Source organism: Palaemon carinicauda, chromosome 1, assembly GCF_036898095.1.
Source record: "Palaemon carinicauda isolate YSFRI2023 chromosome 1, ASM3689809v2, whole genome shotgun sequence".
In the NCBI taxonomy this organism is placed as follows: Eukaryota; Metazoa; Arthropoda; class Malacostraca; order Decapoda; family Palaemonidae; genus Palaemon; species Palaemon carinicauda.
This window is the reverse complement of record NC_090725.1, coordinates 105,881,265-105,908,919: the sequence shown is the minus strand read 5'-3', so window position 1 is coordinate 105,908,919 and position 27,655 is coordinate 105,881,265. Positions and strand designations below refer to the sequence as shown.

General features: G+C 47.3%; 1 long non-coding RNA gene across 1 annotated transcript in view; it reads left to right on the top strand.

Moving 5' to 3' along the window:
- Positions 1-744: 744 nt before the first annotated feature.
- The window catches only part of LOC137642862 (uncharacterized), a 339,742-nt gene continuing 312,831 nt past the window's right edge, over positions 745-27,655 (top strand). Inside the window, exon 1 of the long non-coding RNA XR_011044917.1 lies at positions 745-1,098. This is a non-coding gene — a long non-coding RNA (uncharacterized lncRNA). The remainder of the gene's footprint in view (positions 1,099-27,655) is intronic.

Below are 27,655 nucleotides of genomic sequence, written 5' to 3'. Positions count from 1 at the left end.
TATATATATATATATATATATATATACACACACACATATATATATATATATATATATATATATATATATATATATATATATATATATATATATATATATATATATATATATATATATACGTATATATACATACATATATATATATACATATATATATATATATATATATATATATATATATATATATATATATATATATACATATATACATATATACATATACATATATATACATAAGTATATACATATATATACATATACACATATACATACACATACATATATATATGCAATATTGATCAACGAAACTGAGTTACGAACTTTTTTAACCAACACTACAGCAAAATACCAGGAACGGAAAAGAATTTGATGTCTTGAGCATCCGAGAGAAATATGGCAACCGCGCATTAGAGATGTGGCAGAGCACGAGATTCCGTTTCTAATGCTCTTATTGGATAAGAACCTGTGCAGAGCCATCTAGTGGCAAGAAATTGAACTAAATTCTGTTGAATATTAGGAGGCTAATAATTAGTAATTACTAATTAATGTGCAAGTTATTTTTGGAGAACATTGTATTTTTTTGTAGCTAAGAACATACTGAATAACATATAAAAAAATTGGATAGTTGCAGGGTGGGTCAAATAAAAGTGAACAATATTGCTGTATGCCCCATGGCCTATAAAATAATGAATATGTTTTAGGACGTCATCCCTTATTTGTTTACGTTTTCCCAGTTTGGACCACTGCTTACATTACAAGTATTCTCGTGTGTTTAGTGTTGTAGTTGATGGCAATATGGTATCATTCCACAGCCGTTATTGATTAATCAATATACACGAAGAACTATTAACCCTAACTATGTGTATAGGGCACATAAGCCAGTTTTCAAGAAAACTAACGCCTTTAAATGTGTTTAAATGCTGTTTGTAGTCCTGTTCCCGATTTCGTTCTACCAACTCCCTGTTAGTGTCTTTCAAGTTATCTTTCTTTTCATCGAATTTTCTTCATTATGGAAAAGAAAGGGATCAGAGATTGTTGAGTAGGGTGGACAAGAGTAAAATGGAGACTTGCAAAGGACCTGTTGACTCTTCTTAAGGTGTAAGTAGTCTTAAAGATTTGTTATAGTACTTAGTACAATTATAGAATGTTGCAATAAACGGTTTGTCGAAAATTAGATGTCTGTAATGTATAATCGTAAATTTATAGAAAAACACGGGACAACAATTCTAAGAGAAATTAAAATATTACAGTAACTGATGTGCTTTCAACGGATTTGACCTTTATTTCCCCCCGCAAATAAGCCATTCTACCGTTATGGATCCCACCTCTTTCCTAAAGGACACAGGTGGGAACCTGGGAGTTTGGGTGTGCGAAGACATTATAAAAATTGATGGTAATAGTTTACAACACCACGCTCTCCATTTACTCCAAAATGAAGCAATCCTGCAGTTCTCATCTTGCACAGTAATTAGGTGGTTATTTAAATTCTGGGAAAGCAATAATTAGCAAGAATGTTGAGAAAAGGGGAAGGGGTTATAAAAAGAAAATAGCAAGGTTTCCTCACTAAACGAGTTGTCACTGACATGTCAACATAGTCAACCAAACAGAATTCGTGATGTCAGCGTACATAAACAGAAGTTCGTGATGCCAGCGAACATATGATATACTGTATATTCTTACAGATGTTTTCCTGGAAGAGGCCCTAGGGGGCTTGTGGCTCCAATATGGTAGCCAGGACACTATGTGGGTGGCGGTGGCACGTGGTGTTTATCTGAGCTTTATAAATGAATTGTTGATCCTGTGTTTTCCAAAATTTATCAAGTCTTGACTCAAACTGTCTCACTGTCTCTGAGTGTACCACCTCATCCGGCAAATTGTTCCAAACGTTAACCACACGGTTAGGGAAGGAGTATTTGCAACGGTTCAGCCTGGCTCTTGTCTTGAATATTTTCTTATCATGGCCCTTTGTCACACTACCCTCCCTCATCCTGAAAAGACCCTCAGTACACTCCTTATCATACTTGTTGTTGACGATCTTAAATGTTTCAATCTGATCTCCTCTCGATCTCCTGTACGCTAATGATGGTAGATCTAATCTCTTAAGTCTCTCTTCATATGGCAGTTCCTTGAGACATGGCACCAGTTTCGATGCTCTCCTTTGCACATTTTCTATTGCGTTGATATCCTTGATAAGATGTGGGCACCACACTTGGTTGGCATATTCTAGGTGTAGCAGTACCAAGGATGTGAAGAGAGGCTTAAATGTTGCCGGTTCCAGGTGTACAAATGTTCTTCTAATGAGGCCCACTATCTTATTTGCCTTCTCTATTTTCTCAGCCAGATGGTCAGCAAAAATAAGTTTGTCGTCTATGACTACACCAATGTCTCTTTCCGTTCTGGTCTTGCTGATGTTGTTGTACATGATGTAGCCATTATCGTCTACTGAGGTGTTGCCAATTCTCATGTATTTGCTCTTCTCTGGATGGAAGAACAAAAGCCATTTCTCTGTCCATTTTCTAAACTCGTCTAGGTCCCCCTGCAGTCTGTTGCAATCTTCCACATCCTGAATCCTCCTGAACACTTTAGTGTCGTCAGCATACAAAACCACCTCACTGCCGTGCTTAACCACTTCAGGTAGATCGTTTATGAACAGAACAAACAGCAAAGGACCCAGTACTGAGCCCTGAGGTACTCCACTAATAACCTCTTCCCAATCTGATGCCTCACAGTTCACTAAAACCCTCTGCCTTCTCCCTGTTAAGAAACCCTGGATCCAATTCAGTAACTTCCCTTGGATATTATAGCTGGCAACTTTTTTCATCAGCCTTTTGTGTAGTATGCGGTCAAAAGCCTTCATGAAGTCACAGTAAACCACATCTACTGCCATCCCCTCATCAAGTGCACACGTCCAGTTATCCAACACTTTAATGAGCTGTAATGCTGTTGATCTCCCAGATATAAATCCAAACTGTCTCTTGCTAAACATGTTGTTTTCCTTCATATGTGTTAATATTTCTTCTCTGAGTATATATATATATATATATATATATATATATATATATATATATATATATATGTATATGTATATATACACACACATACATAACGGATTTTGAGCGAAGCGAAAAATCTATTTTTGGGTGAGATAGCCATGTCGTCCTGATGGAAGGTTCCTTTAGTAGCTTACTAAGGGTATATATGACTACAGTAGATATTCCCAGAGAATTAAACTAAAGGTTTCACAGAATTCTAACTTCTGGCACGAGTACCCATAAGGTTTCCCTTTAGGATGTCGTATAATAATAGGGGACATATGCTTGACACGCCACATAGCTATCTGCACCCCACATAGCGTTTACGCTTCGAGGGGGAAGTGTGGCAAGTTATGGGAGGAGCCGTTACTAAGTTCTCCTCCTTCGTTACTGTTACGGTACTCGGCGACGTCATATCCGGTCGCCATGTTGGCCGCCATCACCGTTGCGCGCCATCCTCATTCCTTCCGGCGTTTCTGCCAGCCTCCATGATACAATAAGATTGGGAGGGGCCTGCCAAGGCCTGAATAGAGAACAAGGGCCGGTCCATCAGGACGACATGGGTATCTCACCCAAAAATAGATTTTTCGCCTCGCTCAAAATCGGTTTTTTGGGCTCAAGCCATGTCGTCCTGATGGAAGTGTACCAGAGAATTAATGTATCATGGATTTTTCCCTTTTGTAGTGCCTTCGACTTCTAAACAATATTCCTTTGTTCTGATGACCCCAGAGACCTGTGACATTTCCGTTACATGTCACTTCAGATAAGCATATACCATGTTACCGCTTCCTGCTCCCCTGGCAGGGAAGTCCTATTTGGATGCAAGGAACATCTTGAAGTTACTTGATATAGGAACTCACCTACAGTAGTCTCGGAGATACCTGCCGGTCCCAGGGTCAGATAGAAGAAGGTAAGTACAATTGTGTTGGAACAAATTACCTTGGTCTAGATGAGTTTGCATCAAGAGAAACAATATAACATTGTTCATAATAATATTCAAATAATGGGTAGTAAAAATTCTCTAACAGTTTTTATTTCATGAGTGAGGGCGAAATGAGACGCACAGGGTAACAAAATTCTATTTTATTCAGTAAAATAAGAACTAGCATAAAATAAGCAAATTTTAAAATGGAATGCAATTAAAATCATTGACTAAAGACATCAGAAGAAGTTGGTGTGGAATCTGAAAAGGAAAACTTGCCATTACACACATAAGTTCCAGAGGAACTATAAAGTCTTTCTAGAAAGTCTTATATACACTTCATGTTAAAAACATGTGGCACATGTGTTTCTGTCTATGTTACTTCACCTTTGTAGAAGAACAGTCCTTAGTGTCACAAAGTGGCACTTAAAATCACTATGTTTTGCACTAGGGTCAACACAGGCACCCATGGAGTTAGAGTCCCGAATAACTCACTGTTCTACGCAGCACTAAGCAGCAGGTTTTAGCACACTACCTGCTGCTACCACATAACGCTTAAGCTCGTGCACCTGCTTCGCATAGTGTTTGAAAAACACTCTTGAGGATTTCCAGCCCGTGAAAGAGCGAAGACTCTCGAAATCCATTAACTGGAAAAAGTTCAGGGAAGAGGCGACTTTCCTGGGATCATGACCTGTGGGTGTACTGTCAGGATCCGCTCTGCTAATAAAGTAGGTGATCTTCGCCCTTAGTTGTTTGAGTTACAAATCAGACCCCGATGTTTCTCCTTTAAAGAGCTGTCCTCCGCCAAAGTCTAAAGTTCTTCGAAGATAGACCTTTAGACTCTCCACTGGGCATAGAGAGACATCTTCCTTCAGAGGGCAGATTCTCCAGGGGCCCCATCTTTTGGTGGGAAGCTCGTTCTTGGCGAGAAACGTTGGGTCAGGAAAGAGGGTAAGTTCGCCTGTTTCAGCGAACTGTATCTGGCCCTCTTCTCTTGATAAAGCCACAATTTCACTGACTCGGGCTCCCGAGGCGAGAGCAAAAAGTAAAATCACTTTTTGAGTCAAATCTTTCAGAGGGCAAGACTTATTGTCCAAACTTGAGCAAAATGGAGCACCTTGTCAAGAGACCAGGAGATGGGTCTCGGTGGAGGTGCAGGACGGAGTCTAGCACATGCATTTGGCAGCTTGTTAAAGATGTCGTCGGACAGGTCTATCTGGAAGGCATAAAGTAGTGGTCTTGTCAAGGCTGATTTGCAGGTGGAAATCGTGTTGGCTGCCAAGCCCTCTCCATGAAGGTGAATAAAGAAGGACAGACAAAAGTCTATAGAGATTTCTGTAGGATTTTTAGCCTTGACGAAGGACACCCATTTCTTCCAGGATGACTCGTATTGCCTTCTGGTAGATTTTGTTTTGTATTCCTCTAGGAAATCCAAACTTTTCTTCAAGATCCCAAACCTCTTCTTTACGGCTAGGGAGAGAAAATCATGAGATGAAGGTCTCGGGTTTTCCTTGATGAAGCGAAGACAGTCTACTTCTGAACTTGTTGGGAGAGAACTGGGTCCGGCAGGGGAATTAGCTTGGGTTGTAACTCCAGGATTAGAGGGAACCAGTTGCTCCGGGGCCACTTGGGTGCCACTAGGGCTGCTGTTCCTTGGAAGGTTCTCAGCATGGTGAGGACTTTCAGCAGAAGGTTGGGTGGAGGGAACAGGTAAATCTTGGACCATATGTTCCAATCCAGGGACATGGCGTCCACCGCTTCCGCTCTGGGGTCCTCGGATGGGGCCACGTAACGAGGAAGTTGCTTGTTGTCGCTCGTTACGAAGAGGTCGATCTGCAGTTCCGGGACTTGTAGAGAGATGAAGGAGACTGAGTCTGCGTCTAGCGACCAATCCAACTCTATCGGTGTTGTTCTCGATAGAGCATCCGCCGTCACGTTGCGGAATCCTTGTAGGTGAACTGCTGAAAGGTGCCATCTTTTCTTGTCCGCTAGGCGGAAGATGGGCAGTAACACTTGGTTGAGTTGGGGTGATCTTGAGCCCTGACGGTTGAGACATCTGACCACAACGGCGCTGTCCAGAGTTAGACGGATGTGGGCTGAGGGATGTGGAGACAGCCTCTTCAGAGTAAGAAGGACCGCCATGGCCTCCAAGATGTTGATGTGGAACGTCTTGAATAGGGGAGACCATATTCTTTGAACTTGTCGTTGATGGGAGTGACCCCCCCATCCTTCTAGCTATGCATCCGTGTGGATAACGACCGACGGAGGCGGTGGTTGAAGGGGAACTGATCTTCTCAGGTTCTTTGCCTCCGACCATGGCTTTAGGAGTGAGCGAAGCCTTGTGGGTAGAGGTCTCTTGAGATCTCTTCGAGCGATGGATGCGTACCTTCTCCAGACTCCCGATGCATCCTTTAGCTGTGCTCGTAGCACTGGGTCTGTCACTGAAGCGAACTGGAGGGAGCCGAGCACCTGTTCCTATTATCGTCTTGAAATTCTTTTGGATTTTAGGAGTCTCTTGACAGATCCTGCTATTTCCCTCCTTTTCTTCAGAGGGATGGAAAGACGGTGTGACTGAAGGTTCCAGTGGATTCCTAGCCATTGAAACTTCTGAGCTGGAAAAAGTCGAGACTTTTTGGTGTTGATCTTGAAACGCAAATGTTCCAGGAATTGGGTCACCTTTCTGGAAGCTTGCAAGCATTCTTCTGAGGATGCTGCCCATACCAGCCAATTGTCCAGGTAAGCCATCACCTGAACGCCTTGTAGGCGTAGCTGTTGGACGATCGTTTCTGCGAGCTTCATGAAGATCCTTGGAGCTATGTTGAGTCCAAAGGGCATGGCTCTGAAGGTGTACTGCCTTCTTTGAAGCCTGAATCCTAGGTAGGAGGAGGCCTGGCGATTCATTGGAATGTGCCAGTAGGCGTCTGCCAAGTCTATTGAGACTGTGTATGCCTTTTGAGGCAGTAGGGCTCTTATGTGTTGAAGAGTTAGCATCTTGAATTTGTTGTTCACTATGAACTTGTTTAGAGGGGACAAGTCCAGAATGACTCTGAGTTTGTCGGAGTCCTTCTTGGGAACACAGAATAGTCTTCCCTGGAACCTGGTGGACTTTACCCTCCTGATCACCTTGTTCAAGAGTTCTTGGACGTATTCTTCCAGGACTGGGGTGGAGTGTTGGAAGAATTGGTGAAAGGTTGGAGGTGGTGTTACCCAACTTCACCCTAGTCCATCCTTGATGATGCTGTGAGCCCAAGGATCGAAGGTCCAATGATCCTGGAAGAGGCGGAGTGTTCCTCCCACCGGAAGCATCTCATTGCTTCTGGTTTCCCGAGGGTTTACTACCTCGGCCGCCTGTTTCCCTTCCTCCTCTCCCTCTGGATGGACGTCGAGAGGAGTCTCTGCCGGAACCTCTACCTTTGGGATGAAAGGTAGTTGACTGCCTTTCGTAGGCAGGCGTGAAGACTGGTGACTGAGCCACCACCGGCTGAGGGACTAGCTGAAAGGTCTGTTGGGGCTGAGCCGCCAATTGGGGAGTAGCGGGTGCCAGAAACTGGCTCTTAGCTGCTGGGGTCTAGGGTTGTTCAATTTCTTCTTAGGTTGGGGGCCCTCATCCTGAGAATATTTCCTCTTCTTTGACATGCCCCACTTGTTGGGAAGGTTCAGATTCTCCGTGGCGGCTCTGTCAACGATCTCTTTCACGAGGTCGTTAGGGAAGAGATCTTTCCCCCAAATGTTGGAGGAAATCAGTTTTCGGGGTTCGTGTTTGACGGTAGCATCCGCAAACACGAATTCTCTACAGGCTCTCCGGGGCCTGATGAAGCTATAGAAATCCTTCGTCGTTGTGGCAAGATGGGTCTTAGTCAAGACCATGTAGAAGCCTGGGGTCCGAGTGTCCCCGGCTATCGTCTCCAATTGAACTTGGTGAGAAAGGGAGGCAGCCAGCCTCTCTTTCGTGTCCAGCTCCCAACGCAGAAGGTATTCGGAGAGCTTGGGGAGGTTCTTATTTAACTGCCGTCCTGCGACGTCAGCCTTCAACTTTTCCACAGAGAAAGTTAACTGGATGTCTTTCCAGTTCTTGTCGTCGGGAGGGAGGGCGAGGGAGAGGGGCCTACATTCCTCTAATGTAGGGTAGGGTTTCCCTTCCTCCACCACCTTCAACACTGCCAGCAGGGACTTTTCGATGAAGGGAAAGACCATGGTGGCAGGAGCAAGAAAGGATGGATGTTTCTTGCTTTTGGCCGGCACCTTGGAGTTGGTGTATCCCTTGCTCTTAAGACAGCCGGCCAGAAGAGCTTGAGCCTTTGCATGGTCAAAGACAATGACCTCCTTAGGCTCGGTTTCCTCCTTGGAAACTGGCTCGGAATTGAGACGGATGTAACAGTCCGGATATGCTTCAAAACTAGGCCAAAACTCCACCTCTTCAAGGGGAATGGCGCCTAGTTTATCATTGACAAAAATTCGTCCACTCGTAATTGGCATGTGCTCTGCATGCCTCCAGGGGTTGGTCACTGAGCAAAGGGGAAGGTCCTTAACGTTGATTTTCCTGGCCGTCTGTTTCGACAGACGGAGGATCTCCCTCTTAAGGTCTTCGTCTCTCTTGCGAAACTTCTCCTCCAGGAGCGCCACCAGGGCCTGGAGGCTATCCTGGTTTTCCACTACTGCCGGTGTAGGAGTGGAAGAGGTAGAGGGAATTGGTTCCGAGATAGCAACGGAAGTAACAGGGGGCGCGGGCGACATCGCCCTCGGAGTCAGGAGCCTCCACATGCTCCTCCTCTTCTCAACCCTTGGCCATCAGGGTCCTTTCGGTGGCGTCCGACACTTCCGACATTCGTTCCACCTCGTCAAGATGGAAGTCTTGAAGTGCGTCCGTTACATCCGGTTCAACTGTCAGCTGGACGCAGGGGATCTCAGGCTTGGGGATAACAGCATCCGCAGATGCCTTAGGGAAGAGCAAAGCTCTCATCTTCTCGCTTGGGAGATATGGCCCCGTGGCGTTCTTCTGGAAACCACGCACCCATTTGCGTAGTTTCTCTCGGGAGATGTCCCTGGCCTCCGCTGATGGGGGGTCCTCGAACGCCTCATGGAGCAGGTCTTTGCAGACAGTGCAAATCTGTGGGTCCCAATACCGTAGAGTCCCTTGAGCTATGGAACAGGTGGCGTGGGTTCGACACGCCAGGTGGCCATAGAAGTCCGGGCGCCGAACGCTGCAGAAGGCGCTCTCACACCGGATATACTCCTCCTGTAAAAGAAAGGGGGACATGAGTGTACAGAAGTCATTCACAATGACTTAAAGTAATGACTTAAAGTAATCTTAGATTAGTCTTAAAGTTATTTAAACTTAATATAAGATTCCTTTTCAAGTGTAAGCTTAGGATAGGTAAGCTGGAAAAGAAGCAGAAAAGACACATACTTGTGCATCCCGCCCAGCCAATTGCCGTGACCCCACACCATAACTAATTCTAGGGGCTCTTTAAGAGCCTTAAGAGGTGGAAGGAATATCCACATTGGATAAAGCATAGCTTAGACTTCCTCCAGGGTATTAGTCATGGTAAGAGGGGGAGCCGAGTCCGTTCAGCATAGAAGAAAAGGGAGAGAAATGATTCCTCCCTATTCAGATAGGTCCCGGTAAGGGACTGTGCATGGATGCACAGAGTATGCTTGAAGAAATTACTGCACAACTATACACCATAGTTTTCTGCCTAGGGTATGTACTGTACCATAGATGTACTGGCTATCGTATATAGCTATACAATAGTCACTGCCGGCACAAGGCTGGCAGGGAAGAGGTGACAGTATGCCGCCATGCCGGAAGCGTGCCGGGCACTGGCAAATCTCCATCGAGGGGAACCCCTCCCTGTCATCAGTCTATGTGGCAGAGAGAGGGCGAACCTCAGGATGATGGCAGATCGCCGGCAAGTTGGCGGCCCACGGCAGTCGGTAAGCAACCGGTGAAGGTATTCCAACACTGATGTCAATCAATGAGACCGAGAGGATACCGGGTTAAGCTGACGGCTGTTGCCGGCAGGGTAGTGACGGCAGTGGACCGGTACTGATCAGGTAGAGAGAAAGGATAGGGGAAGAGGGAGGGAAGGGCAGTGGCTCACTACCCAAACCTCGTCTTCCTCTGGAAGGAGTGTTCAAATGAAAGGGAGAGGGTGGCAACCTTTCATCCAGCCGCAACAGAGCCGGCAGCCGGCTAGAATTGCGGATGGCGGCCCAAGGGAGGACCGAAAAACACTAAGATAGTGAGGTCTTCCGCCGGCAGACCGACCTGTCGTATGCTATCCCATAGTTCGACTATATGCGGAAAGCGTAGCAGTTCGGACTTCCTAACGAAAGGACCGAGCCGAACCCACAACCCGCCGGCACGCGGTGGAGTTGTAGGACGGCGGACAGAGGTGTGATGGCTAGGCCTAGGGTAGGTTAGTTCAGAGAAGGTACAGCACTAATGTACTGTCCTAAACTATAAAGAAACAGAATCCCCTGGCCTGCCTAACCTAGGCTAGGGAAGCAAGTCCCAAACCCAGGGAAGGCAGGTGTAGGACAAGTCGCTAGACCACAGGGAGGAAGGGTCGAAACTCTACCAGGTGTGGACTAGGGGGAAGGGCAGAGCCACCCCACCTTCGCCGACCAGCAGGGACCAAAAGGAGAGTTCATTCACCTAAAGGGGTAGCTGGGGGCAAACGACTGGTACTCTGAGGTTCTGTCCCAAACTCAAAGCTCATGTACTATGGCTAGGAGCGGGGAAAGAAAATCCTAGCCTAACCTCACTCGAATACGATTCAAGGTAAGGAGGGCTAGAATGTAGCCTAGGTTACCTCAGAGGGAGGAGATTACCTTTGGTAAGGTAACTGGGGAGGTGAGAAAGTATACAAAAGCCCTAGCATTAGGTTAGGGGCAAGGGAGTCGACTACTAAACGGATTTTGAGCGAAGCGAAAAATCTATTTTTGGGTGAGATAGCCATGGCGTCCTGATGGAAGGTTCCTTTTTGGTAGCTTCCTTGGGTATATAACTACTAAGATATTCCCAGAGAATTTAACCACGGGTTATCACAGAATTCTAACTTCTGGAGCGAGTATCCTAAAGGTTTCCCTTTAAGACATCGTATATCAACAGGGGACGCATGTATTAACGCGCCACAGAGCTATCTGCACCTCATACAGAGTTAACACTTCGATATGGAGGGACAGAGAATAGCTGGGGAGCTGTTCCACAGCTAATCCCTTCCGTGGCTACTTTTGGTACTCGAGACGTAAACAAACGGGCGCCACCGCTAGATGACGCCACGTCCGTCCTCATCCTGAAGTCAGTTGCTTGCCGATCACCATGATACAGCAGCGCAGGGTGGGACCTGACAAACTGAACGAAGTAGCAGGGAGGGTCCATCAGGACGCCATGGCTATCTCACCCAAAAATAGATTTTTCGCTTCGCTCAAAATCCGTTTTTTGGGCTCAAGCCATGGCGTCCTGATGGAAGAGTACCAGAGAATCAATGTATCGTGGTAGATTTTCCCCTTGTAGTGGAAGTGCCTAGGGCTTTGACAGGATAAGCATAGTAACCTCAATAAGAGAACCGATGGGAAGAAAACTTCCTGCCCCCCCTGGCAGCGAAGTCCCAACGGACCATGCCGAAGATCAAAGTGGTCATCGAAGGGCTACTCACCTTGCTGGGAGAACATGAAGAACTCAGAGACAAGACTGAATGATTGGCATTCATATAGGAACATTCACAAAGGCAGACAAGTGGTGGTTAGGCACTGTATGTGAATAGAGTCGTCTGGTCTCTAAGGTATGATGTAAGTAAGTATTCGAGTAGGAATATTACATTGCAGAAGTGAGTATATGATAAGGGTTGAACCCTTAGTCATCTTCATCGACATAAGAGGAAGGGGATAATAAAACTATGACAGTCATGTATTTCATAGTATAAGTAGGAGCGGATTGAGACGCACAAGTAATAAAATAGAAATTTTATTTCACCATTGCAGAACATGTTAAGGAAATGCAATAAAATTGTAAAAGTTATTTACAACAAATTATAATGTACATAGTCATGAAAGACTTGCTCTTGAATCTGAAATGGAATTTCAAACTATTAGTAGGCACTCGTTCCAAAGGAACGTCAGTCTATTAAAATAAAACACATCATGCTCTAGGCATGCGGCACTCATGTGACGACTATGACATTTCACCTGGGAGAAGAACAGTCTATGAAAAAGCACTAAGTGTTTTTTAAAACACTACGTATCACGCGAGGGTCAACATAGGCACCCGAGGAGTTAGAGTCCCAAGTAACTCACTGTTCTATGCAGAGTTAGGTGCAGGTTTCATAACACTACCTGCGGCTACCACAAATGTTTCACTTCGTGCACTTGTTTCGCATAATGTTTGAAGAAAACACGCGAGGATTTCCAGCCTGTGAAACTCTTAAGACTCTTAAGACTTTCGAAATCCATACTCTGAAAGAAATTCAGAGACGATGCAACTTTTCTAGGATCGTGACCGGCGGGTGAACTGTCAGGATCCGCTCTGCGAATGAAGTAGGTGATTTTCGCTCTTAGTTGTTACAGTGACAGGTCGCTGTCCGAAGTTTCTCCTTTAAAGAGTTGGCCTCCACCAAAGTCCGAAGTTCTATGAAGATAGACCTTGAGGCTCTCTACTGGACATAGAGAGGCATCTTCTTTCAGGGGGCATAATCTCCAAGGGCCCCATCTTTTGGTGGGTAATTCGTTTTTGGCGAGAAACGTCGGATCCGGGAAGAGGGTAAGGTCACCTGAATCTGTAAACAGGATGTGGCCCTCGTCCCTTGATAATGCCACTATTTCGCTGACTCGGGCTCCTGAAGCAAGAGCAAAGAGAAAGATAACTTTCTGAGTCAGATCCTTGAGAGGGCACGAATCATTGTCCAAGTTGGAGGCATACATTAGTGGTCTAGTCAAGGCCGATTTGCAAGTAGAAATCGTGTTGGCTGCCAAGCCCTGTCCGTGAAGGTGAATAAAGAAGGACATGCAAAAATCAATGGTGATTTCCGTAGGATTTTTGCCTTGACGAATGAGACCCATTTTTTCCAGGATGATTCGTATTGCCGTCGTGTGGATTCGGTCTTGTATTCCTCGAGGAAGTCTAGACTTTTCTTCAAGATCCCAAACCTTTTCTTCGCGGCTAGGGAGAGAAAATCATGAGATGAAGGTCCTTGATTTTCGATGATGAAGCGAAGACAGTCGACTTCTGTACTTGCTGGGAGAGTACTGGGCCCGGGAGAGGGATCAGCGTGGGCTGCAGCTCTAGGACCAGGGGGTACCAATTGCTCCGGGGCCACTTGGGAGCCACTAGGGCCGCTGTCCCTTTGAAGGTTCTCAGCTTGGAGAGGATTTTCAGCAGAAGGTTGGTGGGAGGGAACAGGTAGATCTTGGACCATCTGTTCCAGTCCAGTGACATGGCGTCCACTGCCTCTGCCTTGGGGTCCTCGGATGGGGCTACATATCGAGGAAGTTGATTATTGTCGCTCGTTGCGAAGAGATCGGTCTGAAGTTCTGGGACTTGGTGAGAGATGAAGGAGAATGATCTTGCGTCTAGAGACCATTCCGACTCTATCGGACTTGTCCGGGATAGAGCGTCCGCCGTCACGTTGCGGGATCCTTGTAGGTGAACTGCAGACAGGTGCCATTTCTTCTTCTCTGCCAGACGGAAGATTGTCAGAAGCACCTGATTATCTGGGGCGATCTTGAGCCTTGGCGATTGAGACATCAAACTACCACCAAGTTGTCTAGGGATAGACGAATATGGATCGAGAGAGGCGGGGAGAGTTTCTTCAGCGTTAGAAGGACCGCCATGGCCTCCAAGATGTTGATGTGAAACGTCTTGAATGGGGGAGACCATGTGCCTTGAGCCTATTTTTGGTGGGAGTGACCTCCCCAATCCTCCAGCGAAGCATCCGTGTGGATGTTGAGTGATGGAGGTGGGTGTTAAAGAGGAATGGACCTTTTCAGGGCCTTTGCTTCCGACCACGGCTTGAGGAGCAGCCGAAGTCTGTTTGGGAGCCGTCTCTTGAGGTCTCTTCGAGCGATGGATGCGGAACGTCTCCAGACTCCCGCGGCATCCTTTAGCTGTGCACGTAGCACTGGGTTTGTCACTGAGGCGAACTGTAGAGAGCCTAGAACTCGTTCCCGCTGACGTCTTGAGATCCGTTTGGATTTCAGCAGTCGCTTGACAGACCCTGCTATTTCCTTCCTTTTCTTCTGGGGGATGGAAAGGCGGTGTGACTGAAGGTTCCACTGGGTTCTTAGACATTGGAACCTTTGAGCTGGAGAGAGGCGAGATTTCTTCGCGTTTATCTTGAATCCCAGGTGTTCTAGGAACTGGGTGACTTTGTTGCAGGATTTTAAACAATTCTCGGGCGATGGAGCCCAAGCTAGCCAGTCGTCGAGGTAGGCCATCACCTGGACGTCTCGGAGGCGCAGCTGTTGAACAATGGCATCTGCCAGCTTTGTGAAGATCCGAGGGGCCACGTTGAGGCCGAAGGGCATGGCCCTGAAGGCGTAGCTTTTCCTTTTGGAGTCGAAATCCTAGGTAGGAGGAAGCGTGGTTGTTCATTGGAATGTACCAATAGGCATCCGCCAGGTCTATGGAGACCGTGTAGGAACCCTGAGGCAGAGGGGTCCTTATCTGATGAAGAGTCAGCATCTTGAACTTGTTGTTCGCTATGAACTTGTTGAGGGGGGATAAGTCTAGAATGACTCTGAGCTTGTCTGAGTCCTTCTTGGGGACGCAAAACAGTCTCCCTTGGAACCTGGTTGACTTTACCCTCCTAATCACCTTCTTGTTCAAGAGATCTAGGACATATTCTTCCAGAAGGGGGGGAGATTGTTGGAAGAATTGCTGGAAGGTTGGGGGTGGTTGAGTCCAACTCCAGCCTAGACCCTTGTCGACGATGCTGTGTGCCCAGGGATCGAAGGTCCGACGATCCTGGAATTGGCGGAGTCTTCCTCCCACCGGAAGCACTTCATTGCTTCTGGTGTCCCGAGGGTGTACCACCTCGGCCGCTAGCTCCCTTTCCTCCTCTGCCTCTGGAGGGACGGCGAGATGCGTCTCTTGCCTGCACCTATGCTTGAGCCTCAACCTTTGGGACGAAAGGTAGTCATCTGTTGCTCAAAGGCAGGGGTGAAAACCGGTGATTGGGGCAAGACCGGTTGGGTGACCAGCTGAAAGGTCTGTTGTGGCTGAGCAGCCACTTGGGGAGTAGCGGGTCCCGGAAACTGCTGTCTCTGTTGACGTTGTTGGGGTTTCGGCTTGGAGGACCTCCTCTTAGGTTGAGGGCCGTCGTCCTGAGAGGATTTCCTTTTCTTCGACATGCCCCACTTGTGAAGAAGGTTCCTGTTCTCCGTGGCGGCCTTGTCGGTAATCTCTTTCACTAGACCAGAGGGAAAGAGGTGCTTACCCCAGATGTTGGAGGAAATCAGCCTCCGGGGTTCGTGTCTCACTGTGGCACTTGAGAACACGAATTCACGACAGGCTCTCCGAGCCTTCATGAAGCTGTGTAATTCCTTGACTACAGTCACCAGATGCGTCTTGGCGAGCACCATGTAGTGGTCGGGGACTCTAGTGTCACCGGCCATGACGTCAAGCTGGACCTGGAGGGACATGGATGCGGCAAGTCTTTCTTTCGTATCTTGTTCCCGACGAAGGAGGTGGTCATTAAGTTTCGGGAGGTCTCCGTTAAACTGACGTCCAGCAACGTCAGGATCTAGTTTTCCCACCACGAAGGTATGTTGGACATCCTTCCAGTGTCGAGCATCGGGGGGAGTGACCAGGGAGAAGGGTCTGCACTCCTCCAGTGCAGGGAAAGGTTTCCCTTCTTCCACTGCCCTGTGTACCGCTGCGAAGGCCTTTTCCACGAAGGGGAGGATCGCATCATCAGGTGCGACGTAGGTAGGGTGCTTCTTGCTCAACGCCGGAGGCTTTGAGCAGGTAAAACCCCTACTTTTAAGGGTGTTGGCCATCATAGCCTGGGCCTTCGGAAGATCGAACACTATCACCTCCTTAGGTTCGGTCTCTTCTTTAGAGGCAGGTTTGGATCGAAGCCGGACGTAACAGTCCGGGTAAGCCTCAAAACTTGGGAAGAATTCCACTTCTTCCAGGACAACCGAGCCGACCTTCTACTGATGAAGATCCTGCCTGTTGCGATCGGCATATGCTCGGCATACCTCCAGGGGTTGGCGTGCGAGCATGCAGGGAGGTCCTTAACCGAATTCCTTTTCGGCTCCTTGGAACTTCCCATGGTCCTGATGTATTCGTGTGTCTCACGGAGTTTCTTGTCCATGATGGCTTCGAGTGTCCAAAACATCTCCTGGGCGCTGGTTGGGATGGGGTCCGGGGTGGCGGAGGTAGACGGGAGTGATACTTCCGTCGATGTAGGAGTTGGGGTGGTGGTGGAAGGCGGAGCGACCTCTTGCTCCGACCCAGCGTAATCCACTTGATCCTACTCATAGTCCAATTCTTCGGCCATGAGGTTCCTCTCCGTTGTCTCCGACACTTCCGACATACATTCCGCGTTGTCGGTATCCAGGCGACACTCGTGCATGGACTGAGCCATGACAACATCGGGTTCCACCGTGATCTGGACGGTGGGGATCTGATCCTTGGGGACCATAGAGTCTGGGGATGCCTTTGGGAACAGTAAGGCCTTCAAGTCTTCGGTGGCAAGGTACGGTCCAGTGGCGTTCTTTTGGAAGCCACGCACCCATTTGCGTAGCTTCTCTCGAGAAGCGTCCCTAACTTCCGCTGAGGGAGGGTTATTGAACGCCTCGACCAGGCGTTCCTGGTAGACCGTACAGTTCAGTGGGTCCCAGAACTTCAGATCACCTTTTTTGTTTGCACAAGGGGCGTGAGTCCTACACGCCGTGTGCCCATAAAAGTGCGGGCGCTTCACTCCACAGAAGCCATGGTCGCACTTCACGTACTCCTCCTGTAAGAGAAAGAGGACATTAGTATGGGGGAGTCATAAGGATGACTTCTATTTTAAGGTTAAGTATTAAGTGATTAATCTTTAACCTAATATTCAGTGGTAGAAATACTGTGACGTTCAGAGAGTGGGCGGAAAAGAAGGAGATAGACACATCCTCCGTGTAACCCGCCCGGACGGTTACCGTAACCTTATCCGTAGGCAATTTGTTGTGACCGAGGACACAGGGCAGAATTCCGCATAGCATGCCGTGTAGGCAGTGGGAATTCTAGTGGGGATTGCCAAGGATATAGAACTGGGACTGAGGCCACTCAGACCCAAGGATTGGGAACGTAGAAGATTTCATAGGGTAACGGTTTCCGGTAACCGGCCGTGCTAAGATACACGTAACATGCTGGAAATCTGTGATATGCAAGAAGACAGCATGGTTACTAATGGAACGGTAAGGCAATACCTATCCATTATGTAATCAAACCATCTGGTTGCGATGTAGGGTTATCAACATCAGATGATAGCTAGTAGAAGGGGGTGCAAGTCGCCTTGACGCCTCCGGAAGGCTCCGGCAGACCTCCGGCATGCCGGAGGCCGCTCCAGCAGAGTTTCTGGCATTAGGGAAGACAATATAGAAGTCAAGAGTAATACCAGGGTGGCGGCCGCCGGCACAGCGGCGGCACGCCGGCGGGGAGCGGCGGCTCCGGCAGCCGGAGGTTGCCGGATTGGTGACAGGAACAAGGATGGTTATAGCAGAACCGGACTTCCGGCAGCGGATGCCGGCACTCCGGGGGCCGGCCGGCGGCCGGACAGCCAAGCTATGAGGAAGGGGGAGAGCCATCGGCTGGAAGCCGGCGGCAGGCGGCAGTCCCCCGGCACACGGAGGACTGGCGGCCAAGGGGGTATGGGGGGAGTCACCAAGGTAGGAGGTGGGTATCGCCGACAGTGGAGGCGGCAAGGGACCGGCACCCAGATAGTGAAAGAGACAGAGGGAGGGATGTAAGGGGTCCAGCCATGGACTCCCAGACATCCCCCCTGAGAGGGTGTACCCATGATAGAGGCTGGCTCTATCACCCAGAAGCAGGGGCCGCAGAGGACCGGGAGCTAGGGTAGCCCAAGGGAGGGCTAGGGGACACCCAAAGGGGGGGGGAAGACCCCTGCATACAGAACACATCCAGTGGCTAACCCCATAGGACACTATGAAGGGTATATGTACCAGAGCGGACTGTACACAGAAGCTCAAGGTAGCCCTATCACTCCACCCTAAGGAGGAGTTGTAGGACAGGGGACAGATGGGTATAGACTAACCTAAGTATAGGCTAGGCTATACAAGAGATAGGTGGGGAGGGGAGAAGAGAAGAGTCTTCCATGGAAGGGGTTCTGTACCAGAGCGGCCACTAAGGAAGGGAGGACACTCCCTAACCTAAGGTAAGGCAGCCTGACTGAAACGGTGCATGGGTACAGTTTCAGCAAGGAACAGAATGACCCTTCCAAAACCTAACCTAGAGCAGGGATGTACGTCCTGAACTAGGAAGGATAGAAGACATATCGCTATCGCAGGAAAGTCGTAGACTTAGTCCTAGCAATAGAGGAAAGACTAGCCGTTCCTCACTCTCAGGCGCAACCCTAAGGGGGGTTCATTCCCTTAGGGAGGACAGAGAGGCGATAACATACTCTGATAAGAGCTTGATCCCCTTACGTGGTAGGGGGAGCAAGGCTACACAGAGGGAATGCCCAAGGGCAGGGGGATGAAGGAAGCATATATGGGTCCTACATGTAGGTAAGGTTAGGAAGGCACACTAACTAACCTATCCCCTATATGGTCCCTGAAGGCGAAAACACTTGCATCACAGTCAATAGTATTGTAAAATAATGCCACTATCTTCATAAGTAAGCTTAGGATCACTGATAAAATCATGCATGAACACTAATATAGGCGCTCTGGCCTGGGGGCTATAGTAGCCAACTGGTATGGGGTCAATCGATGACCGGTAAAAAAGCGTCAAAACACGATATAAAAGTTCCTAGCTATGAAGACTAAATAAACTAATATTATCGATTAGTAAATAAGGCCGGAAGCGTTGTTGTGGCTAACTAAATAAGGCATGCAGAACAACAACGACGCCATAAAATGGCGGGTCCGGTAGAGGCACAGCTCTGACACAAAACAACAATTATCTCGAAAAGTAATATTTACTTTACGGTCAGAGCTTAACTAAACAATACTGGAACCTTGTACTCAACTTTCCAGAAGAAGGCGAGGCCGAAGGTAGCGACATGATAAAGATGCAAGACGATAAAGTTAGCACAGGGAAAATCCGTCTAAGTAAGGCGAGCTACTGTACAAAGGATGAGGACGGACGTGGCGTCATCTAGCGGTGGCGCCCGTTTGTTTACGTCTCGAGTACCAAAAGTAGCCACGGAAGGGATTAGCTGTGGAACAGCTCCCCAGCTATTCTCTGTCCCTCCATATCGAAGTGTTAACTCTGTATGAGGTGCAGATAGCTATGTGGCGCGTTAATACATGCGTCCCCTGTTGATATACGATGTCTTAAAGGGAAACCTTTAGGATACTCGCTCCAGAAGTTAGAATTCTGTGATAACCTGTGGTTAAATTCTCTGGGAATATCTTAGTAGTTATATACCCAAGGAAGCTACCAAAAAGGAACCTTCCATCAGGACGCCATGGCTTGAGCCTAAAAAGATCATCGAAATCCCTTGTATACTTCCTAGAAGGCGAAAAACATATGTGCAATCACTGAATCTTATATGTATAAATGCCTAATATCTTCATTTCGTAACTTAACACTAGGAACACTTATTATATCATGCATGAAAGTAAACAAAAACACCTAGACTATCAAGCCTAGGGGCTAGGCTAGCAATCTAGCATACGAATCGCCTACCTACACTCGCCGAAATTGAATACTGTCGGCATAATATAACTAATTCCTAGCAATGAAGACTAAATAACGGATTTTGAAGCGAAGCGAAAAATCTATTTTTGGGTGAGGTAGCCATGTCGTCCTGATGGAAGTTCCTTCATTAGTAGCTTCCTAGGTTATATTTGACTACAGTGATATATCCCAGAGAATTTACCAAAGGGTATCCAGAATTCTAACTCCTGGAGCGAATATCCCTTAAAATTGGATATCGCGTAATCAGAGGACGTATTCTTGACACGTTTCATAGCTATCTACACCCCTAATAGCGTTTCCGCTTCGAGGGGAAAAAGTGGCAAGAATATAGGAGAGTCGTTAAAGAGGCAACGCTCTCGACACTCCTACTGTACTGTAAATAGTGCGCCGAATCGACACCGCAAGGCGCCACCAAGCCATTCTTTGTAGCTTTGTAGGTGTTACAGATACAGTACCATAGGGAGGGATTCATTATCCTTTTGTCAAAAAGAGGGTGGGTCCATCAGGACGACATGGCTACCTCACCCAAAAATAGATTTTTCTCTTCACTTCAAAATCCGTTTTTTGGGCTCAGGCCATGTCGTCCTAATGGAAGTTTACCAGAGCATTAATGTATCTGTGGATTTTCAATAGTGCCGTTATCTCGAGATAAATATTTCCTATTTGGTCTTCTAGACCTAGAGACACTTGATGTTACCGTTATACATCAATTAACTGATCATAAACTATGTCAGTTCTTCGCAGGAAGGGTAGACTCTTAGGAAAAAACCCGAGGATTGTGAGTTCAAGGAACAATCTAGCGAACAGTTTGTATATTAGTGTCATCATATACATAAAGTATAGTTTGTACTTAGATGGTATAACTCTGTATAGGTTACTGATACCGCCCAAGTATGTCTGAAAAGAGACAGACAGGTTTATATACGTGTAGGAAACCTTAGTTCAGTAAAATAAACATTTTAGTACAATCAGTTCTTACCTGTTTGCTTGGAACAGTCTTAACCTTAGTTCCCCAATATTTTCTTAAATATTAAAAGAATCAAGGATGCTCTGACTTTATTCTTAATCTAGAATGTTTGAGGCGAAAGAGACGCAAAGATTCCTTCTATTGTTTATTACAAAAATAGAAATCATGGTTGTATTCAATTACATCTTATGCAGAACAATTCTGCATAAAAGCATAAATAGTAATAACAGAATTAAAATAAGTTTCACCTGAAAAGGAAAACATTAGCCACTCTAAGGGAAATATAGAATTTCACTATGTATTCTGTTGTTACTAGGAACACTGTGCATATAAGTATGCCTGGCACTTGTGTCAGTCTATTATGCTTAATGTCACCTGTGTAGAGAGAACAGTCTATAGTGTTATCACTAAACACAATACTCAACATGATATGTCTTACGAGTCTATCATGTAAACCCTTCACTAAAAGTCCCAATTAGTGCACTATTCTTCGTAGTAATCAAGCGGCAGGTTTTATAACACTGCCTGCCGCCACCACAGGAAATTTTATTTCATGTAATTGCTTCGCATAGTGTTTGAAGAACTCTGGATGACTTCCATCCAGTATAAGCACGCAGGCTTTCAAACTACATCGTCTGAAAGAAATTCAGAGACGAGGCAACTTTTCTCGAATCATGACCTGCGGGTGTACTGTCTGGATCCGCTCTGCGTATAAAATAGGTGATTTTCGCCCTTAACTGTTTCAAGGATAATGTTGAACCAGACGTCTCTCCCCTGAAAAGCTGACCTCCCTTAAAGTCTGAAGTTCTACGAAGATAGACCTTTAGGCATTCTACTGGGCAGAGGGATGCTTCTTCCTTCAGTGGGCAGATTCTCCAGGGACCCCATCTCTTAGTGGGCAGCTCGTTCTTGGTGAGAAACGTCGGGTCCGGAAAGAGGTTCAGTTCTCCAGAGTCTGTGAACTGAATGTGGCCATCATCCCTCGAGAGGGCCACTATTTCGCTAACTCTGGCTCCTGAGGCTAGTGCAAATAAAAATATCACCTTTTGAGTCAAGTTTTTCAGCGAGCAATCCTCATTTTTCAGAGTTGATGCTATGTGAAGAACCTTATCTAAAGACCATGAAATGGGCTTTGGAGGAGCTGCGGGCTGAAGTTTAGCGCAAGCTTTTGGAATCTTGTTGAAGATTTCATTAGAAAAGTCTACCTGGAAGGCATATAGTATTGGTCTGTCTAGGGCAGATTTACATGTAGTAATCGTGTTGGCTGCTAAACCTTGTTCATGAAGATGGATGAAGAAGGACAAGCAGAAATCCGTAGAAATCTCCTTAGGTTTCTTCGCCTTGACAAATGCCACCCATTTCTTCCAGGAAGACTCATATTGTCTTCTTGTTGACTTTGACTTGTATTCGTCTAAGAAGTTAATACTGTCTCTAGAAATCCCGAACCGTTTCTTGATCGCTAGGGCGAGAAAATCATGAGATGAAGGTTCTGGGTTTTCTCTGATGAAGCTGAGACAGTCAATTTCTGCACTTGCTGAGTCAGAACTGGGTCCGGCAACGGGATCAGCTTCAGGCGTAGTTCCGTTATCAAAGGGAACCAAACACTGTTGGGCCACTTGTGGGCCACTATTGCTGTTATCCCTCGAAAGGATCTCAGTTTGTCGAGGACTTTCAGCAGAAAGTTGGTTGGAGGGAACAGGTAGATCTTGGACCACCTGTTCCAATCTATGGACATTGCGTCTGTCGCTTCCGCTAGAGGATCCTCGTACGGGGCTACATACTGGGGTAGCTTCTTGTTGTCGCTCGTTACGAAAAGATCTATCTGCAGTCCTGGGACTTTGCGTAATATGAAGGAGAATGATTTTGCATCTAGGGACCATTCTGACTCTATCGGGTTGACCCTGGATAGAGCGTCCGCTGTCACATTGCGGAACCCTTGAAGGTGGACTGCTGACAAGTGCCATCTTTTCTTCTTCGCTAGACGGAGGATGGCTAGTATCACTTGATTTATGTGAGGCGATCTCGAGCCTTGTCGGTTTAGGCATCTCATTACAACTTCGCTGTCTAGAACCAGACGGATGTGGATTGAGCAGCGAAGTTCCAGTTTCTTCAGAGAGAGAAGAACTGCCATGGGTTCCAGAAAATTGATGTGGAAGGTCTTGAAGAGGGGAGACCAGGTTCCCTGGACTTTCCGATGATGAGAGTGACCTCCCCACCCCTCTTTTGAGGCGTCCGTGTGAATGGTGACTGCCGGTGGAGGTGGTTTCAGAGAAGGTGCCTTGCTCTTCAGGTTCTTGGCTTCCGACCATGGTTTGAGTAGTGATCGCAGACGATTTGGAATCGGTCTTTGTAGATCTCTTTGAGCGTTTGATGCGTAGTTTCTCCAAACTCCTGAAGCATCTTTTAATTGTGCTTTCAATATTGGATCTGTCACTGAGGCAAACTGGAGGGACCCCAACACTCTCTCCTGTTGCCTTCTTGATATCCTGTCAGATTGAAGAAGTGTCTTGACAGATCCTGCTATCTCTTTCCTCTTCTTTGATGGAATGGAAAGGCAGTGTGACTGTAAATCCCAGTGGATGCCCAGCCACTGGAACTTTTGAGCTGGAGATAGACGAGACTTTTACAAGTTGATCTTGAATCCTAAGTGTTCCAGGAACTGGATCACTTGCTTGAAGGCTTGCCTGCACTCTTCCTCGGATGCTGCCCACACCAGCCAGTCGTTCAGGTAGGCTACTACATGGATCCCCTTTAGGCGTAGTTGATGAATGACTGCATTCGCAAGCTTGGTGAATACCCTTGGGGCTATGTTTAGACCGAAGGGCATGGCTCTGAAAACTTACTTTCTTTTCTGTAGTTTGAACCCTAGGTAGGGGGAAACTTGATGGTTGATTGGAACATGCCAGTACGCATCCGTCATGTCTATGGAGACTGTGTATGCCCGTTTGGGCAAAAGGGTCCTTATGTGTCGAAGCGTCAGCATTCTGAATTTGTGGTTCAATATGAACTTGTTGAGTGGTGATAAGTCCAGAATGACTCTGAGCTTTTCCGAATCCTTCTTCGGAACACAAAATAGCCTTCCTTGGAATCTGATGGACTTTGCCTTCCGTATAACTCTTTTGTTCAGGAGTTCCTGAACATATTCTTCCAGAATGGGGGTTGAGTGCTGGAAGAATTGAGGAAAGTTTGGTGGAGTTAAGCTCCAACTCCACCCTAGTCCGTTCTTGATTAGGCTGTGGGCCCAGGGATCGAAGGTCCAACGATCCCGAAAGAGGAGAAGTCTCCCTCCTACTGGTAGCATCTCACTTGGAGTGCCGGTTGGAGGACTTGCCTCCTTGGCCACGTCTACCTTTGTTACCCCTACCTCTGAAGGGGCGTCTAGAGGATCCTCGAAAGGAACCTCGAGACTTTGGCCTAAAAGTCATCGATTGGCTTTCAAAGACTGGGGTGAACACCGGCGATTGGGTTGCCAGCGTTTGGGGCACCAGTTGGAAGGTGGTGGGTGATTGTGCCACCGTCTGGGGCATCGTGGCCACGGGAAGCTGTTGCTGTTTTCTAGGCCAAGAGGGCCCTCTTGGTCGTTTTGATTTATTCTTCGGCTGGGGACCCTCGTCAGCGGAAGATTTTCTTTTTGAGGACAAGCCCCACTTGGAGAGGAGATTCCTGTTCTCCGTAGCGGCTTTGTCCATGACCTCTGTGACCACTTCGCTTGGGAAGAGGTCTTTTCCCCAGATATTGGAGGCTATGAGCTTCCTTGGTTCGTGTCTCACCGCAGCTGAGGCGAACACGAACTCTCTACTAGTCCGGGCTTTGATAGAGTTGTACAAGTCCTTGGTGACTGTCGCCAAATGAGATTTGGCGAAGACCATGTACATATCTGGGGTGTCTGGGATGCTTGCCATAGTCTCTAAGCCAGTCTGCAGAGACATGGAAGCAGCAAGACGTTCTTTAGTCTCTTGTTCCCTGCGCAGGAGAGACTCTGACAGCTTCGGGAGGTCTTCGCCGAACTGTCGTCCAGCAATATCTGCCTCCAGCTTCCCAACTGTGAAGGTGTTATAAACATCCTTCCAGTCTTTATCATCTGATGGAAAAGCAAGGGAAAAGGGTTTACACTCCTCCAGTGTAGGGCAAGGTTTCCCTGCTTCGACTGCCTTTAAGGCTGCCTTAAACCCTTTGTCCATAAAGGGGAAGGCACGTTTGGGGTCAGCAATAAAGGACGGGTGCTTTTTGCTGAGAGCCAGCACCTTGGAACTAGTAAAGGCCCTCTCTTTCAAGGTGGTTGTATATAAGGCCTGAGCCCTAGAGAGTTCGAGGACAATCGTCTCCTTCGGCTCTGTTTCCTCCTTGGATGCAGGTTCTGCCCTTAGACGGACATAGCAGTCCGGGTAGGCCCCTTTTGCTGGGCCAAAACTCAATTTCCTCTACTGGGATAGTGCCCAGTTTCTCCGAGATGAAGATCTTCCCCCCCGACATTGGCATATGCTCTGCATATCTCCAAGGGTTAACGTCAGAGGAAGCGGGGAGATCCTTGACGTTTATCTTCTTCGGGGCTAAACGTGTTGCAACCAGCTGATGCATTTCCGTCCGAAGAGAAGCTTCTTTCTCGAACGATTTCTTCTGAATGTCCTGCACCATAGACAGCAGTGAGTGCAACATACTCGTGATGGAATCAAACTGGGGTGCAGTAGATGAAGTCGAAGGCACCGGCTCAGTCACAGTGGCTTATGATACCGAAATCGTTTCGGTCTTATCGACTTCAGCCTCAGAAGGTACGTCATCCTCCTGCTCCAGTTCTTCCAGTAGGAGATTGTTCTTAGTCTCCTCTGAGACAACCGACATGTTGTCATCTAATTGTATGCCCTTCAAGGCGTCCGAAACAACAGATTCCATCGGAATCTGTACTAGGGGAATCTCAGGTTGAGCCTGGAGAATGATTGCATCCGCAGATGCCCTAGGGAAAAGACAGTCCCTCATCCTCTCATTAGGAAGGTATGGGCCAGAGGTGTTCTTCTGAAAACCCCTGACCCATTTTCCCAGCGTGTCCCCTGCTGCATCCCTTGACTCAGTAGACTTTTGATCATCAAAAGCCTCTTTTACCAGTTTGTCACAAACGTTACATACCTGTGGGTCCCAGTATTTGAGAGCCCCCTTGGTGACTGCGCAGCGAGCATGGGCCCTGCACACGTCATGGCCGTAGAAGTTCTTGCTACGGACCCTGCAAAAGCTGTTCCCGCACTCGGGATGCTCCTCCTGTAAAGAAAGAAAGCATATAAGTATTCGGTGAAATTCTCAGATTTCAGCATACATATTTTTTAAAAATATTAGCTTGGATAGAGTAAGCTAGAAGATAGGAAAGACACCTACTTGTGTTTCCTGTCCAGCCCATTGCTATGACCACCTCCAATATTGAACAATAAATTCTTAACGAATTTTGTATGGGAAGATAACATCCTTTGATATAAAGTGTCATCTTAACACAATGTCCCAGGTTCAATATTGGGGGTAAATTAATGGTTGATAACCATTAAGTGGTAGAGAGGATCATTCTCTTATATGTGATGGTCTCACAATAGGCTGCCCATGAAGCACCTTGTAGGTTGGAAAAAACTTTTTGGGCTACAGCACTGACTGGCGGCGGTATGCCGCCAGACCTGCTCGGCCTGCCGGCATACGCCGGGCCTGCCGGCACATGCCAGGCCTGCCGGCATATGCCGGGCCTGCCGGCACATGCCAGGCCTGCCGACATATGCTGGGCCTGCCGACATATGCCGGCCTTGCCGACATATGCCAGCCTAGCCGACATATGCCGGCCTATTCTGGGCTATTGAAAGCAGTTACTGTCTTCAGATCTATATTTTGGGTGGCCGACTGCCGGCCGACAACTTAGTTGCCGGTCACTGGTCATAGTATGTTTATTGTCGGTGGGTTATCGCTAAAAGCTGCCGGCGGCTGGCCCAGAATAAGGAAAGGTAGAGAAAAAGAGAAAGGATGGAGGAAGGCAAAGGCTCAGCCTTGCCGGCCTACATCCCGAATGAGGGTTCAAGTGGAAGGGGGAATTATATTCGGGTTTCCACCCAACCATATCCCATCCATATAGGCTATGGAAGGCAGTCCAAGGGAGGACTGAAGAACACTCTAATGATATGAGGGTACCTGCCTGCAGCCAGCTCGGCCGGCAGCAGACAGGGAACCTCAGGCCAGTTCTATAGATTACCCTTAGGGTCAAATGTAGAATGACGGACAGGGAGGGTGATGGTTCATCCAACACAAAAGAGACAGCGGGGAAGGGGGAAAAGTGCTATAAGTAATTTCTCCCGGTTGGGTTAGTCAAGTGAGAAAGCGGCCATAGGACACAATCTCGCAAGAGAACAGAATCTCGTACCAGGTATCTTAGACAATGAAGAAATCATTTCTTCGGTCTAAGATCCACTAGCACAGGACTGTCTGCTAGACCGAGGAAGGAGGAATTGTAAAACAAAAACCTCCTCGTATGGTCTAGGGAGGCCTAGCCTCCTGTATAGATAACTTATCCTGACTTGGGAAATCAGTTCACCGATACAGTAAGATGCCTAACACAGACTTTACTCTGATGTCCCGTTCTAAACTCAAAAACCGACTCAGTGGTTAAGAGAAAGAAACAAAACACCTTAGTAAACTTTGCCAGAACTCAGTTCACAGCAAAGCTAACTGAGGGTAGCCTAGGCTTATCAGAGGGAAGGGCAATTGCTCTTAAATCTCGCCAAGAGATTGGTATCAACTTAGTAGGAATAGGAGGCATCAACCTCACCTTAGAAGACAATACAAGAGCAATTGGGGACATGTATGAAAGTATACTAAAGCCCCTAGGCTAGTAAGTCTAGGAGCAT